The sequence below is a fragment of the Haematobia irritans genome, chromosome 3 (genome assembly GCF_050003625.1).
Source record: "Haematobia irritans isolate KBUSLIRL chromosome 3, ASM5000362v1, whole genome shotgun sequence".
In the NCBI taxonomy this organism is placed as follows: Eukaryota; Metazoa; Arthropoda; class Insecta; order Diptera; family Muscidae; genus Haematobia; species Haematobia irritans.
The window spans coordinates 55,926,738-55,938,288 of NC_134399.1; the positions used below are offsets into that span (position 1 = coordinate 55,926,738).

Here is an 11,551-nt window from a genome sequence, read left to right on the forward strand (position 1 = left end):
ACTAAATTTTGGGTACATTAACAGTCTAATTAGCCAACAGAACCATTAAAATTGCATTCGTTTGTACAACCAACTAATTATTGTCCGACGACCAATACTTGCGAATTTAAAGAAAACATCATTTTAGTTTTTATTTTATTATATAATAATGTATATTCTAGTTATTGACCAAAAAGGAACTTGTAAAAAGTCCTTAATGAACGGTAAATGATAATCCCATGAAATAGCTAAGGTGGAGATTTTCAAAATCTTCAAAATCACAATCAAGTATTTCCAATTGTTGTAGTACCACATTATCATCGTTGAATGCGTCCCATAGCAAATGAATAACATGGATTTTCCCAACTGCCGCCAATACTCACGCCCATACACTAATTTGGTTAGTTCGGCCACGTTCAGTTAGTTCGACCACTCACAATCATGGGATCAATTTTCAGTGTGACTTGGGATTCAATCATGGCTCATGAAATTTTTCTTATATATCGGCATCAGGGGAATCTTGAAATTTTGAGACCGCTGATGAAGCAGACAATCTATATGTTTACCTTTCCCAACCTCAGTACTGGTAACATTTTCTATGATATCTATAGAAATTTTATAGAAATTAAGGGAAATGATGAAGAGTAAGTTGCAATTTGATGTTTATTTTACTTACCTTGATGCTTAACTTACAATGCAGCTACCGGAATTAAAAAATTATGAAAAAATCTAACTTGAATTTTTAAGTTTTATATAATTAATGAAACAAAAGATTATTTGTTGTCATATATGTAGTCCATAGCAACAAATTCCTTTTATAACTATCAAATCTGTTAACACAACTAACTTATTTGCTATACAGACTTTCAGTTGGGTTTGGTGATACATTGGCAAAACAAATTAGTTATCACAACAAGATGGAATAAATTGAAATAGTTGCTTACTGCAATATATAAATAACGACCAATATTTGGTCGGGTGTACCAACTTTTAGTCACACAACTATTATATTGGTTACAGAAACCATTAAACAAGGGAAGTAACTAAAAATTATTCCAAACAATTAAAAATTGTGGGTCACCACAATCTATTTGTTGTCGTACTCGAATTCCAACCAATCATTTCTCTGGGTGTATAATGTTTGTAATAAACGTTCATTCTTTTACATGATGTAAAAAGATGTTCATAAAGACTAACTCAAAATTTAACTTATCTTATTTTTCTTGCTTGCACATTCCTTCCCATCTTTCTCCCTTCCACGAGGTTTATTTCTTTTCCACGAGGTTTAGTTTTAGCACCTTTTTCTGTAATACAAACAATGTAGAAGAAATTATTTGATTTTATATTGTTTTCTCTCTGATTCGACTTAATAATGGGTATATTTACATGAAAGAAAATTGTGTTTGACTAAGGTCAACTTGACAACGTCCTTAAATTTTTGACTTTTCACATCTTGACTACAAAGCAAAAAAGCGTTTAAAAATAGGAGATGTTTTTCAATGCTTTATTAAAAAGAACATTCTTAATAGAAATATGGCATAATTTTTACTTGAAATTGAGTCTCAATTTAGAAATTTAAGGTCATGTTAAAAAGTTTTTAAATGACTATAATAGCACACGAAGAAAAATGAATGAATAAATGAATAAATTAAAATTTGTTTCCTAGAATCAACTACGCACTTAAATTTACAAGATAATTCTGTCTTAAAAATATCCTTACATAAATGCTTCGCTTCTTTGGCTTGCAATCTATATCGAAATGTTAGGACCGGGTATGCTTTTTTTCAGTGCACAGTGGTGCTGTCCGATTCCATGTTTAGCTCTATGACAAGATACCTTCTTATAAACCTCTAGAAAAGCTCTGAAACATTCGAAAAAGTCACCAACATTACACACAGAAAAAAAAGTGTCTCGTAAATTTAAGAAGATTTTTACAATAATTTATTACAAGAATTTTCCAGAATTTTAGTTCATTTTTCGTATCTTCAACGAAAATTAACTACTCGAAAGGAAATTTTACAAATTCTAAGTAGCAATCGTTTAGTTCATGGCCTACAAAATACGATGGAAATTTCCTTAAAATATTTCTTAACTGGTAGTTAAAAATTCGTTTGTCATGCTATAAAACTACTTGTGAAATGTAAAGTATTTTCTAAATAATAAGTGCAATTTACCATAAGATTTTTTTGTATGAGAAAATATTTTTTTACGAAAAATGAACTTGAAAGTGGATAGCAATTTCTTACTGATAATTCCTATGGTTAATAATTGTTGGTAAAAAATTTCCCAATGAAATATTTTTAGTTCACATGTAATTAAATTTATAGACATTTTCGTCAAAACTGGGTAGATATCATTTCATGAAGTTTTTGCTAATTTTAAGTTAAACGTTTCATCGTTCTTATACTGATATGCATTTAAGAGTATTGTTTTTAGAGTAAATTGTGGACAGATGCGATGAACTAATGCATAGTACAGAGATCTTTCTCGTCAAAGTGGAATATGTTTAATGTAAAGATGATGTTACTTAAATTTTTTTTGAGAGTGAGAGCATGCAATGCAATAATGAGAAATGGTAGCGAGTGATGGGGATGTTGTGTATATCTGAGCGTGGGGTTGTTTTTGTTCTTTCAGTGGTTTGTGTGTGTGTTTATTATTGGCGAATGGTTTATTTGTCTGGATGAGGTATGGTTTTCAATGAAGGCACATGTGTTTTTGTTGTTGTAGGAATGTTTTGGTTTTGCTTGGTTTTGTTTGGCATGCTTCAGTTGTATAGTTGGCGTTGGCGTGGGCTGTTGCATGTTTTTAGCAAGTATGTAACAAGGGAATATAAAGGTATGGAATATTTTGGTTTTTTAGACATATATTGGTGTTTGTTTATTAAAACTTTGAAATGAAAGTTATTAATATTTTAGCGATGAGATGTACGATGGCGAAGTGATGATCGGTAGCTTAGAAAAAAGTTATTAAGAATGTTCAATATTTAGGAAAAAATGCTGAAATGGAAAGTATATTGAAATTGTTTTATCTAATTTAATTTTTATTATTCAATGTAAAAAATAAATATTCAATTTCAGAGTAACACCAGATGAATTTGGAAAATTGTTTGTTACTCCTCAGCGTATAGTTTAATGATAAATTTTCTTTTAAAAAATAATATTCTTTATGTATATTATTATTTGCTAATTATTATTATTTTTTTACACAAGTTTCATGTTTTTCTTTGTTGTAAAAAAATATCTAAGTTAAGAGCAACCCCAGATTGATTCGGGCAAATTTTTATATTTCTCCTCAGCGTATAATTTAATAGAGAAGTGGTAAGTTTTCTTTTAAAAATTGGATTTCTTCTCACTTGAATATTTACGTTTTAATGACATTTTTATTGTCAAAAATTACAGGTTTTTAGTACCTTATTTATTTTTCAATCAAATATTCTTGGAAAATTTTTGTTACACCTCAGCATATAGTTTAATCATCAATTGGTAAGTATTCTTTTTAAAATGTGGTTTTCTTTTAAAAAGGATATTTTTTATTTATATCATTATTTGCTAATTATTATTTTTTTTTTGAAACTAGTTTAATGTATTTCTTTGTTGTAAAAAAAAAATATTTAATTTCAGAGCAATCCCAAGATGGATTCGGGCATATTTTTATATTCCTCCTCAGCGTATAATTAAATAGAGAAATCGTAAGTTTTCTTTTAAAATTTGGCTTTCTTTTCACTAGAATATTTAAATTTTTATGACTTTTTATTATCAAAATTACATGTTTTTAATACCTTATTTTAGTATTACAATAATCAAATATTTTTGGAAACAAATTTAATATTTTTATTGTAAAAAACAAATATTTAATTTCAGAATAACAATTTGGAAACATTTTTATGAATTGGTAAGCTTTCTTTAACATTCTTTTAACCAGAATATTTAATTTTTTTTTATGCATATTATTTCTTTAATTAGATTTTTTGGAAACCAATTTAATGTTTTCTATTTAACGTAAAAAATAAATATTTAATTTCAGAGTATCCCCAAATGAATTTCGATAACTTTTTAACCTCAGCGTACAATTTAATAGAGAATTGGTAAGTTTTATATTAAAACTTTGGCTTTCTTTTGACAAGAATATTTATTGTATTATGTCCTTCACATCGATAACAACACAGTTTTATGAGTTAATATATTACTTAATTCATTATTTCTCCAATTGTTTCAGGTACAAACTTTATGAAGTACGTTTATCTAAGAAAAGTTGAATTTCTTACACCATTTAATAAAATGCCCCCAAATATGGTAAGTTACAAGCTAATTTAAAGAGATTGAAAATTATATTTTATTACATGTTAATTTTTAACAATTTTCATTATTCCTTCCATTTTTTTCAGCAAGATATGTTAATATACTAACGATGAATAAAAAACTAAGGAAAAGTCAAAATGTCCAAATAGCGAGTTAAAATAAACTACTTTCTTGTTCCACGTGGTCATAATTTTTATTCACAAAAACATTGTATTAAGAACTCTCATCTTAAGTTTTTATAATAAAGTACTTTTGCTTAAAGAAAGTTGAATTTTAATGTATGAAAATTTTCATAATAGTAAAACGGGTTGTTGTTCCTTTAATTATATAATTTCTCTGTACTGTGGAATGATTGATTTAAAAATAGTTTAGTCGTCGACATTTTAAGGAGACTGTTAACCACTTTTTATTATCGGGTTTCCCAAAAAATAAGCAGGTAAATCAAAATAATACTGACTTTTTAACTTGGTAGGGGTATATAAATCTTATGGTGTTGTAAAAATGAACTAAAATACAATGTTATAGATTAACTAAAATTTAAGAGAATTATAAACTAGACAAATTGAAAAAAATCTTAAGGGCTAAATCATGGTCAATATTACTACAGTTTAGTTCATTTTGCAATGGAAAAGGGTACACTGTTTTTTCAGTGCACAGACGACATCGCTAGAGGAGATATTAATATTACTCAAATATGCCATTTCGGCCAAACGTTTCCCCTTAGTTATACTCTGAGACAGGCTGTCTTAAAAAGTTGAAATCGTACACATTGATCCAATTCGATTCGTATCAATCCGGTTCAAGTTCAACAAAATAATTAGAAATCCATACATTTGTCCTTAGTCTTGCCGTCATATCTTCCTTAGCGGTATACCACAGCCAGCAAGGAATCAATTAACGAAGCTCATATTTTACCTAATTATACCAAGCCCTGTCGCTACACTAGGAGGACCAATCAATTTAAGGGAATTTAAATAATAATACTGTCCTTGCCACATTCAAATGGTACATCAAGAAAATTTCCCTTAGGGTGCACCTACAAGTTTTTGTACACACACCCTCTCGCCAACATCATAGTCACCATGAAAGAAGAACAAGATAAGTGTATTACCCAGAAATGGAAGAAATGTGTTTGGAATGGATACGGCACTCGAACTGGTGTCCTTTAATTCCAAATGCTTTACAGCACACTAATGCTGGGACATTTTAACGAAGCGTAACTATTTCACAGTCTAATTCAGGAAGGCACGACCTCAGTAATTCTCCTTAATCCTTACATTTGCCACTACAGACACAAAGTCACACACACACGCAAACACCCAAACAGTACAGTCAAAGTTCAATAGAAGTGATCAGGGTACTTTTAATTAGTTGGGTATGTTGTTGGGTTGTCCAAAATGAAATGGTTTCGTTATTCCAACATTGCACGTTGGTGAAAAAAAAAGAAAAAAACTATTTCCAGCAATTAAATCCTTGTTCCAATTGTATGAGAATTGAAGACAATTTCCCCATCGTTATATTTATGAAGAGTGTGTGTTTGAGGGTAAATGTCGGCTTTTTTTGTTTTTTTTTTTTTTTTTGGGAGGTTCTTACAGAATTTCATTATGTGCAAGAACCTATAGTAGGAAAAATTTCGAAATCTGTTACAAACCTAGTTTAGAAATTTTTGCAAATAATAGATTGGAATACAAATTAGATTCCCCTTCAAAATAAATTAGTTTTAATGGAATTGAAATTGCAAACTCATTGAATAATAAAATGGTAGACCAAATAACAGTTCTGATAAGTTGAATGGGACACATTCGATAGATTGTCACTTGTTGTTGCTTGTAATAAAAATCAAATGGTACAAACTCGATCTATGAACTATAAGAAATTATAAATGGTGATCTATATATAAAGCACAGTGTTATATGTGCGTGAATATAATTGTACATTTTTGATAGCCCATCTAATGGGATAATTACAAGTCGGGAAGATTTGCTACCAAAATTCAACCGGATCGGATGATTTAATTTGAGCAATGATAAAAATTTTTGGTATTTTAGAATTGTTGTATTTGGAATTATGATACCATAAACCAATTTTCGTTCGATTCTGATCACTGGAGGAAAAGTTACGTAACATTGAATTTATGCAAGTTCATGTAGATAATCACTTTCTTTACTGCACGTTGTTATCTCTACACCCTCAAAAAAATCGCTTCTTTAACATATGTTCCAGATATATTTTGCAGGAAGCACATATATTATTGGATACTGTCGAAACATTAATATGTTTATTTTATGTGAACATATTATATGTTTGGAAGCATTTTGAGCCCAAAAATATTATAAGCTTGGAAGAATTTTTCCCAAAGACGATTGTGCTCATTGCCTAACATACTCGTAATTTTCACTTCCACGAAATATTTTAGTTCTTGGCACCTTTTTCTGTAATACAAATAATGTTGAAGAAATTATTCACTTTTATAATTTTTTTAAATTTTACCTTTCGCCTGCACGGAGAATCGAACCGAGAACCATACAGTTTGTAAGCCAATACGTAGCTGTTATGGTCACCAGCAGATAATTATCGTTATAAGTTACATTTATATAGCATAGTTTGCAGCGCCCACGAGCCCATGCAAACATAACATTATTTAACAGAAGCATACAGTTGTTTGCCACGTGGAGCAGTGCCTTGCATGCAAAGGGTCGTGGGTTCAATCCCTGCTCCGACCGAACACTTTTTTTAATTTACACATTTATATTTATACTATATTAAACTTTTATGATGAAACTTCGTAATGTGGGTTATTAAAGATTTATAGTCAGTAACAGTGCTTGATATAAACGAAATTGACCGATTTTTGGATAAAATATTATTTTTTTATTGCAAAAATAACAATTTTGTAACAAAAAACAATTTTTGGTACAAAACTTTAAAATTTGGAAGGAATTCAAAAACTCTAACAAAAGAAGAACGTGGAGTCGAGTATAAACATACATAAATAATTTTATAATATAAACATAAATTTATTTAGGCGTGAACAGTTTTTTACTAGCATTTAACACCATCGCTCTAAAATGCCTTTTATTTTTCTTTAATAATTCATTTTAAAGAAAAAAAAATTTAAATTGTTTTAGCTGCAAAACTCGAACTTAATGCCCGCTTTTTTATTTGAAGGTGTCCGTCAACTCCTCGTGGACTAATTATTAATAAAGAGGAACTAAACTTTGTTTTTATACATTTTACTGTGTAATTTTTCACTATTTCCTCCTTATTTCATTTTACTGTCCCAACTCTAAAAAGAGTATAGTGCCCTTTCGTTATTTTTATGAAGACCCCTGATTTCTTTAGCACATGTCCACACATACATAACATAAAATGCTGCTCTCAAGGCGAAAACATATGTTGTTTGTTTTTCAAATGTCTATTCTCTTGGTTCTGAATGTCCATTCTCTTTATTCAAATTAAATAATATTTAAACTTAAGCACATCAAATTTTTGGCCTTACCATAAAACAGTTTTCCGAAACAACATACAAGCGGTTTCACATAAATTGTTCTCTTTTGGTTCTTTCGCTGTGTTATGTTTCCATCTCTATTTCTTTCTCTCTCTGTCGCTTTGAATAAAATATCATAACATATGTATGTTTAGTCGAAATTTGTAAATTTATATATGTTTGCATTCACACATATGATTTTTATGAAACATTCATGCCCCAAACATAATATATTCTAACATATTAACATAGATGTCCCAAACATTTAGTGTTAGTTTAGGAACATTACATGTTTGCACTTAAATATATTGTGTTTTAAAATTGTGTCCGAAACACATTTTGTTTATAGCGGAACATATGAAAAACATATTTTTCTAAGAGTGTACACAGAAAAAAAGTGTCTCGTAAATTTAAGAAAATTTTTACATTAATTTATTACAAGAATTTTCCAGAATTTTAGTTCATTTTTCGCATCTTCAACGAAACTTAACTACTCGGAAGGAAATTTTACAAATTCTAAGTAGCAATCGTTTAGTTCATGGCCTACAAAATACGATGGAAATTTCCTTAAAAAATTTCTTAACTGGTAGTTAAAAATTCGTTTGTCATGCTATAAAACTACTTGTGAAATGTAAAGTATTTTGTAAATAATAAGTGCAATTTACTATAAGATTTTTTTGTATGAGAAAATATTTTTTTACGAAAAATGAACTTGAAAGTGGATAGCAATTTCTTACTGACAATTCCTATAGTTAATAATTGTTGGTAAAAAATTACCCAATGAAATATTTTTAGTTCACATGTAATTAAATTTATAGACATTTTCGTCAAAAATGGTAGATAACATTTCTTGAAAATTTTGCAAATTTTAAGTTAAACGTTTCATTGATCGTAAACTGGTGTGCCTTTACGAATATTATTCTTAGAGTAAATTGTTAGCAGATGCGATGAACTAATGCATAGTGCAGAGATCTTTGTCGGCATAGTGGAATGTGATTAATGTAAAGATGATGTTACTTGAGTTTTGTTGTGTATACATGAGCGTGGGGTTGTTTGTTATTTTTGTGCATTTAGTGGTTTGTGTGTGTGTGTGTGTGTTTGTTATTCGGGGATGGTTTATTTGGCTGGATGAGGTGTTGTTTTCAATAAAGGCACATGTGTTTTTGTTGTTGTAGGAATGTTTTGGCTTTGCTTGGTTTTGTTTGGCATGCTTCAGTTGTATAGTTGGCGTTGGCGTGGGCTGTTGCATCTTTTAAGTAGGTATGCAACAAGGGAGTATAAAGGCATGGAATATTTTGGATTTTTGAGACATATATTGGTGTTTGTTTATTAAACCTTTTAAATGAAAGTTATTAATATTTTATCGGTAGTTTAGAAAAAAGTTATTACGAATATTTAGGAAAATATGTTGAAATTGAAAGTGTATTGAAATTTTTATTATTCTATGTAAAAAATTAATATTCAATTCCAGATGAATTTGGAAAATTTTTGTTATATCTCAGCGTATAGTTTATTCATAAATTGGTAAGTATTTTTTTAATATGACTTTCTTTTAAAAATATTTTTTATATATATTATTATTTGTTAATTAATTTTTTTGGAAACCAGTTTAATGCTTTTCTTTGTTGTAAAGACAATATTTAATTTCAGAGCAACTCCAGATGGATTCGAACAAATAAAAAATAGAGAATTGGTAAGTTTTCTTTTAAAAATTGGCTTTATTTTAACTAGAATATTTACGTTTTTGTGACCTTTTTATCATCAAAATTACAGGTTTTTAATGTCTTATTTTAGTATTTCTTTAATCAAATTTTTTGGAAACCAATGTAATATTTTTAATGTAAAAACAAATATTTAATTTCAGAATAACCCCTTAAACATTTGGACAAATTGTTAGTACTCCTTTGCCTGTAATTTAATAGTGAATTGGTAAGGATTCTTTAACTTTCTTTTAGCCCTGGACAGTCATCCTTATTTTTTGTACATTAACGTCAGACTTTGTCATTTTGACTACGGCTCATTTCAAGACGATAAAATTTTCATCGTGAGCGAAAAAGTGAACCAAACTTGTGTTTATTTTCTTATTCAATTTGGTTTTAAGTAGTATAAAACAAAAATTCATAAAACGGTCGAATTAGTATAACTTAAATTCACCATTTCCCAATAGACTAAATTGCATTTTAAATCGAAAATTAAATAACGTGTCGTAATTTTGACGAATGATGACTGTCTAGGGTTATCAAGAATATTTGGTTTTTAATGCCTATTATTATTTTTTTCATTAGATTTTTTGAAAACTTATTTAATAATTTTACTTAATATTTAATTTCAGAGTAACCCAAATAAATTTGGACAACTTTTTATATTTCCCCTCAGCGTACAATTTAATAGAGAATTGGTAAGTTTTATATTAAAACTTTGGCTTTCTTTCAACTAGAATATTTATTTTATTATATCTTTCACATCGATAACAACACAGTTTTATGAGTTTATTTAGAATACTTCATTATTTCTCTAATTGTTTCAGGTACAAATTTTATGAGATACGTTTTCCAAAGAAAAGTTGAATTCCTTACACCATTTGATAAAATGCCCCAAATATGGTAAGTTACAAGCTAAAATGAAGAATTAAAAATTATATTTCATTACATGGTGTTAATTTTAACAATTTTCATTTTTGTTTCCATTTTTTCCAGCAAGATATGTGAAAAAACTACCTACGATGAATAAAAGAAGGATAAGTCAAAATGTCCAAACAGCGGGTTAAAATGAACTACTCTCTGTTCCACGTGGTCATAATTTTTATTCACAAAAAACATTGTATTAAAAACTTTCATCATAAGTTTTTATAATAAAGTACTTTTGCTTAAAGAAAGTTTAATTTTAATATATGAAAATTTTCATAATAGTAAAACGGTTTGTTGTTCCTTTAATTATTTAATTTCTCTGTACTGTGGAATGATTGATTTAAAAATAGTTTAGTCGTCGACATTTTAAAGAGACTATTAACCAATTTTTATTATCGGGTTTCCCACAAAATAAGCAAGTAAACCAAAATAATACTGACTTTTTAACTTGGTAGGGGTATATAAATCTTATGGTGTTGTAAAAATGAACTAAACTACAATGTTATAGATGAACTAGAATTTAAGAAAATTATAAACTACACAAGTTGAAAAAAATCTTAAGGGCTAAATCATGGTCAATATTACTACAGTTTAGTTCATTTTGCAATGGAAAAGGGTTCACTGTTTTTTCAGTGTATATATCACAGGTAGAGGAGGAATGTGATCAGATCAAACATGTTTTAAGTGAACAATTTTATTGCTGGATGGGAAAATGCAACATTTTTACTAAAACAAATTGTTTTCTCGCCAAACATAAAATGTTTGCCAAAATCAGATACATATTTCCTGAGATAATAGCACGGTTGCGTCAAACATGTTACATGTTCCCCATCGAAAACTAACATTTTGCTTCTGAAACATGTTTGAGGTGATCATATTCCTTCTCGGGGTGCAATTTCTGCCTTTTTGATGCAAGTTAGTTCCGCATTTTTGCATTTAACACAAAGGGAAGTGAACTTAGAGAACGCAATCGCATAGAGGCGGGACCGCTTAGCGGGTTTCGCCAAACTGTCCCACGTGGAACATTGCAACGGTCGGGAAGGCGACGAAACCTCTAGAAAAAGACTGGAGAACCACCATGCTTAAAGAAAAAAGGATGACGAACAGAAACGTCATAGGAATCACTACCGGACATCTAGAGTTGGCGACACATCTGTGCT

At 29.1% G+C, this 11,551-nt stretch overlaps 1 long non-coding RNA gene across 1 annotated transcript; it reads left to right on the plus strand.

Annotated features, from left to right (window-relative positions):
- Positions 1-9,233: 9,233 nt before the first annotated feature.
- On the plus strand, positions 9,234-10,335 carry LOC142232422 (uncharacterized). The gene is made up of 5 exons (XR_012721121.1): positions 9,234-9,288; positions 9,415-9,457; positions 9,629-9,693; positions 10,097-10,162; positions 10,292-10,335. It is a non-coding gene; the product is annotated as an uncharacterized LOC142232422 (long non-coding RNA).
- Positions 10,336-11,551: the final 1,216 nt, after the last annotated feature.